This window comes from Pan paniscus, chromosome 7 (genome assembly GCF_029289425.2).
Source record: "Pan paniscus chromosome 7, NHGRI_mPanPan1-v2.0_pri, whole genome shotgun sequence".
Lineage (NCBI taxonomy): Eukaryota > Metazoa > Chordata > Mammalia > Primates > Hominidae > Pan > Pan paniscus.
This window is the reverse complement of record NC_073256.2, coordinates 55,495,296-55,502,228: the sequence shown is the minus strand read 5'-3', so window position 1 is coordinate 55,502,228 and position 6,933 is coordinate 55,495,296.

Here is a 6,933-nt window from a genome sequence, read left to right as displayed (position 1 = left end):
CCCTCTGGTAACCTCTATTCTACTCTTTACTTCCATAAAATCAACTTGTGAAGCTTCTGCATGTGAGTGAGAACATGCGGTATTTTTTTGTTCCTGGTTTATTTCACTTAAAATAATGTCCTCCAGGCTCAATCATGTTGCCATAAATGACAGGATTTTATTCTTTTTAAAAAATGGCTGAAGAGTACTTCATTGTTGATATCTATCACGTTTTCTTTACCTGTTCATCTATTGATGGACACTTAGGTTGATTCCATATCTTTACTTTTGTGAACAGTGTTGCAAACAACATGGGAGTGCAGCCATCTCTTCAACATACTGATTTCCTTTCCTTTGGATATATAACCAGCAGTGGGATTGCTGGATCATATGGTTCTTGTACTAATTTTCTGAGGAATCTCCATACTGTTCTACATAATAGGAATACTAGTTTATATTCCCACAAACAGCGTATAAAAGGTCCCTTTCTCCCCACACTCACCAGCATTTGTTGTTGTTTTTTATTGTCTTTTTGATAGTAGCCATTCTAAGTGGGTTGAGATGGTATCTCATTGTGGTTTTGATTTACATTTCCCTGATAATTAGTGATGTTGAGCATTTTTTCATATATTTGTTAGCCATTTGCATGTCTTCTTTTAAGAAATGTCTATTTGGATTATTTGCTGTATTTTTAACCTGATGACTTTTTTTTCTCTTGAGTTTCTTATATATTCTGGATATGAATCTCATGTCAAATAAATAGTTTGCAAATATTTTCTCCCATTCGGTAGGTTATCTTTTCACTGTATTGATTGTTTTCATTGCTGTGCAGACACTTTTAAGTTAGATATAATCTCATTTGTTTATTTTTGCTTTTGTTGCCTGTGCCTTTGAGGTCTTATTTATACAATCATTTTTCATACCAATGTCCTGAAGAATTTATCCTTTGTTATTTTAGTTGTTTTATAGTTTTGGGTCTTACATTTAAGTTGTTACCCCATTTTGAGTTGATTTTTGTATGAGGTAAGAGATAGGAGTCTTGTTTCATTCTTATGCATATAGATATACAGTTTTCTCAGCATCACTTGTTGAAGAGACTGTCCTTTCCCTAATGAATGTTCTTAGTGCCATTGTCAAGAATCAGTAAGCTGTAAATACATGTATTTATTTCTGGGTTATGTATTTCATTTCACTGATCTATGTATCCATTTATTTCTGGGTTATATATTTCATTTCACTAATCTATGTATCCATTTTATACCAATACAATGCTCTTTTGTTTATCATGCATAGCTTTGTAGTATATTTTGAGGTCTGGTAGTATAATGCCTCCAGCTTCGCTCCTTTTGCTGAGGATTGCTTTGGCTATTTGAGAACTTTTGTGGTTCCATACAAATTTTAGAATTGTTTTTGCTATTTCTGTGAAAAATGTCATTGGTATTTTGATAGAGAGTGCATTAAATCCCTAGACTGTTTTGGGTAGTATGATCATTTTAACAAAATGAATTCTCCCAGGTCATGAACGTGGGATTTCCATTTGCTTACATCTTCAGTTTCTTTTATCAGTGTATTATAGTTTTCCTGGTAGACACCTTTCACCTCCTTGGTTAAACTTATTCCTAGGTTTTTCTTTTTTTAGCTATTGTAAATGGGATTTTTTTAAAATTTATTTTTCAGCTAGTTTGTTGGTGTGTAAAAACACTACTGATTGTTAATGTTGTTTTTGTGTCCTGTAAATTTACTGAATTTGTTTATCAGTTCTAAGAGTATTTTGCTGGAGTCTTCAGGTTTTTCTATATATATTACTATGTTATCTGCAAACAGGAACAATTGTATTTCCTATTTTCCAATTTGGATGCTCTTTATTTATTTCTCTTGCCTAATTGCTCTGGCTAGGACCTTTAGTACTATGTTGAATTAGAATGGAGAGAGTGAACATCTTTGTCTTGTCCTAGTTTTTAGAGGAAAAGCTTTGATCTTTTCCCCATTAAATATAATGTTAGCTGTGGGTTTATAATATGTGGCCTTTATTGTGTTCAGGTACATTCTTTCTACACCTAATTTATTGAGAGTTTTTATCATGAAAGGATGCTGAACTATATCAAATATTTCCTGCATCTATTGAAACGATCATATTGTTTTTGTTCTTCATTCTGTTGATGAGTTATATCACATTTTTTGATTTGCATATGTTGAACCATTTTTGCATCCCTGAGGTAAATCTCACTTGATTATCTTGTATAATCTTTTCGACGTGCTGTGGAATTCAATCTGCTAGGTTTTTTTTGAGAATTTTTGCATCTATGTTCATCAGAAATATTGGCCTGTAGTGTTGTTGTTGTGTCTTTATCTGGTGTTAGTATCAGGGTTAAAGTGGCCTTGCAGAATGAATTTGGAAGAATTAGCCTCCCTTCAGTTTTTTGGAATAATTTAAGAAGAATTAGTATTAGCTTTTTAAAAAATGTTTGGTAGAATTCAGAAGTGAAGCCATTGGTCCTGGGTTTTCTCCTTTGGGGACTTTTTTTTTTTTTTTTTGAGACGGAGTCTCCCTCAGTAGCCCAGGCTGGAGTGCAGTGGCGTGATCCCGGCTCAAGATTCACGCCATTCTCCTGCCTCAGCCTCCCAAGTAGCTGGGACTACAGGCATCTGCCACCACGCCGGGCTAATTTTTTTATTTTTAGTAGAGACGGGGTTTCACTATGCTAGCTAGGATGGTCTTGATCTCCTGACCCCGTGATCCGCCCACCTCTGCCTCCCAATGTGCTGGGACCACAGGCATGAGCCACTGCACCCGGCCCCTTTGTAGACTTTTTATTGCTGATTCAACCTTATTACTCATTATTGGTCTGTTTCAGTTTTCTATATTTTCTTGGTTCAATCTTGGTAGGTTGTATGTATCTGGGAATTTATCCATTTCCTCTAGATTTTCAAATGTTTTGGTCTGTAGTTGTTAGTAATAGCCTCTAGTGATTCTTTCTATTTCTGTTGGTATCAGGTGTAACATTTTTCTTCATTTCTGATTTTATTAATTTGAGTTTTCTCTTTTTTTCTTAGTATAGCTAAAGATTTTTAAAAAAAAAATTTAAAAAAATTATTATTATTTTACACTTTTAAGTGCAGGGGGTACATGTGCAGATTTGCCATATAGGTGACTTGCATGTCACTGGGGTTTGGTGTACAAATGATTTTGTTACCCAATAGTGAACATAGTACCCAATATGTAGTTTTTCCACCCTCATCCTCCTTCCACCCTCCCCACTCAAACAGGCTGTGGTGTCTATTGTTCCCATCTCTGTGCCCATGGGTACTCCATGTTTAGCTCCCACTTATAAGTGAGAACACGCAGTACTTTGGTGTTCTGTTCTTAAATTAATTCATTTAGGATAATGGCCATCAACTGCATCCATGTTGCTGCTAAATACATGAGTTTATTCTTTTATGGCTGCATAGTATTCCATGGTGCATATATACATTTTCTTTATCCATCCCACCATTGATGGGCATCTACGTTGATTCCGTGTCTTTACTATTGTAAATAGTGTTGCAATAAATATATGAGTTTATGATTTTTTGGTAGAAAGATTTATATTCCATTGGGCATATAGCCAGTAATGGGATTGCTGGTCGAATAGTAGTTCTCATTTAAGTTCTTTGAGAAATACCCAAACTTATTTCCTTAGTGCCTGAACTAATTTACATTCCCACAACAGTGCATAAGCATTCCTATTACTCTGCAACCTTGCCAGCATCTGCTATTTTTTGACTTTTTAATAATAGCCATCTGAGTGGTATGAGATGGTATCTCACTGTGGTTTTGATTTGCATTTCTCTAATGATTAGTGATGTTGTGCATTTTTTTCATATGCTTGTTGTCCACCTGTATGCCTTCTTTGAGAAGTGTCTGTTCATGTTCTTTGCCCATTTTTAAATGGGCTTGTTTTTTTCTTGTTGATTTAAGTTTCTTATGGATTCTAGATGTTAGGCCTTTGTCTAATACATAGTTTGCAAATGTTTTCTCTTATTATGTAGGCTGTTTATTATGCTGATAATTTCTTTTGCTGTGCAGAAGCTCTTTGGTTTACTTAGGTCCAACTTGTCCATTTTTGTTTTTGCTGCAATTGCTTTTGGGGATTTCGTTGTGAAATCTTTGCCAAAGCCTATGTCTAGAATGGTATTTCCTAGGTTTACTTCCAGGATTTTTATAGTTTCAGGTCTTACATTTAAGTCTTTAATCTGTCTTGCATTGATTTTTTTGCATATGGTAAAAGTAAGGGGTCCATTATCAATCTTCTGCATGTGGCAAGCCAGTTATTCTAGCACCATTTATTGAATAGGGAGTCTTTTCCCCATTGCTTGTTATTGTCATCTTTGTTCCAGCTCAGATGGTTGTAGGTGTGCAGCTTTATTTTTTGGCTTTCTATCATTTTTCATTTGTCTATGTGTCTGTTTTTGTACCAGTACCATGCTGTTTTGTTTACAGTAGCCTTGTGGAATAGTATGAAGTCAGGTATGTGATGCCTTTGACTTTGTTCTTTTTATTTAGGATTGCTTTGCTATTCAAGCTCTTTTTGGGTTTCATATTAATTTTAGAATAGTCTTTTCTAAATCTGTGAAAAAAATGATGTTGGTAGTTGAATAAAAATAGCATTGAGTCTGTAAATTGCCCTTGGCAGTATAGCCATTTTAAGAATATTGATTATTCTTATCCGTAAGCATGGAATGATTTTCTATTTGTTAGTGTCATCTATGATTTCTTTCAGCAGTGTTTTGTAATTCTCCCTGTAGAGATCTTTTACCTCCCTGCTTAGCTGTATTCCTAGGTATTTAATCTTTTTGTGGCAGTTGTGAATGGAATTGCATTCTTGATTTGGCTCTCAGCCTAAATATTATTGATGTATAGAAATGCTACTGATTTTTGTAAGTTGATGTTGTATCCTGAAACTTTAATGAAGTTGTTTTTCAGTTCTAGGAGCCTTTGGGCAAATACTATGGGTATTTCTAGTTGTAGTATGATATCATCTGTGAAGAAAGATAGTTTGACTTCCCCTCTTCCTATTTGCATGCCTTTTATTCCTTTCTCTTACCTGATTGCTCTGGCTAGGACTTCCAGTATTATGTTGAATAGGAGTGGTGAGACAGGGCATCCTTGTCTCATTTCAGTTCTCAAGGTGAATTCTTCCAGCTTTTGCCTATTCAATGTGATGTTGGTTGTGTGTTTGTCATAGATGGCTCTTGTAATTTTGAGGTATGTTCCTTTTATACCTAGTTTGTTGAGAGTTTTTAACATGAGGGATGTTAAATTTTATTGAAAGTCTTTTCTTCATCTATTGAGATGATGATGTGGTTTTATTTTATGTTTTGTTTATGTGATGTGATAGTCTCAGTTTTGTTTATTTCTGCTGTGATCTTTATTACTTCTTTCCTTCTCTAATTTTGGGTTTGGTTTGTTATTGTTTTCTAGTTCCTTGAAGTGCCTTCTTAGGTGGTTTATTTGAAATACTTCTACTTTTCAATGTAGGCTTTTATTTATTACTATAAACCTGTCTCTTAATACTGCTTTTTTGTGTCCCATAGGTTTTTGTATGTTGTATTCCTATGTCAATTTGTTTCTAGAAATTTTAAATTTTCTTCTTAATTTCCTCCTTGATTCATTGGTTACTCAGAATTATGGTGTTGAATTTTTATGTATTTGTATATTTTTGAATATTCTTGTTAATGATTTCTAGCTTTTTTCCATTGTGGTCAGAAAAAAAATACGTGGTATGATTTTAATTTTTTTTTAATTTTTGAGATTTGTTTTTTGTCATAACGTATAGTTAATTTAGGAGAATATTCCATGTGCTGAGAAATAGAATGTGTATTCTTCAGCTATTGGGTGAAAACTTCTATAAATGTGTTAGGTCAATTTTGCCTATGGTGCACCTTAAATTTGGTGTTTCTTTGTTCATTTTCTGTTTAGATGATCTGTCTAATGCTGAGAATGGGATGTTGAAGTCCCCAACTATTATTGTTCTGGAATATCTCTCACTCTTTAGATATAATAATATTTGCTTTATATACCTGGGTGCTCTGGTGTTAATGCCTATATATTTTCATTTGTTATATACACTTGCTGAACTGATCCCTTTATTGTTACATAATATTCTTCTTTGTCTCTTTTTACAGTTTTTGATGTAAAGTCTGTTTTATCTGACATAAATGTAGCTACTCCTGCTTGCTTTTTGTACCCATTTGATATTCCAAGATATATCTTTTTTCATCACTCCACTTTCAGTCTATTTGTGTCCATATGGTGAATTGAGTTCTCATAGGCAGCATATAGTCATGCCTGTTTATTTTTTCAACCCATTTGGCCAGTCTATGTCTTTTAATTGGGAAATCAATTTACATCAAAGTTATTGATAGGGGAGGACTTACTCCTATCATTTTATTATTTGCTGGTTGTTTTGTATATCCTTTTAAAATTTCCTCCTCTATTATTGTTTATCATTGTGGTTTGGTGGTTTTTCTGTCACAATAAGATTTGATTCCTTTTTTCTTTTTGTATCTGCTTTACAGGTGAGTTTTAGAATTTTTTTGTGTTTTCATGATGATTGTTATTGCCTTTTTACTTCCAAATGTAGGACTCTCTTAAGTGATTCTTGTAAGACTGGTCCAGTGGTGATAAATTCCCTCAGTCTTTGCCTGTCTGGGAAAGACTACTTCATTTCTGAAGAATAGATTTGCTGGATACAGTGTTCTTGGTTGGCAGATTTATTTTCTTTCAGCACTTTGACTGTATAATCCCATTTTTTTTGACCTGTAAGATTTCTGATGAGAAATCTGCATTAGTCTAATGGAGATTCCTTTATATGTGACTTCACATTTTTATCTTGCTATTTTTAGAATTCTTTGACTATAACATGCCTCAGAGAGGATCTGTCTGAGTTGAAGGTATTGGGGATTTTTGTTGTT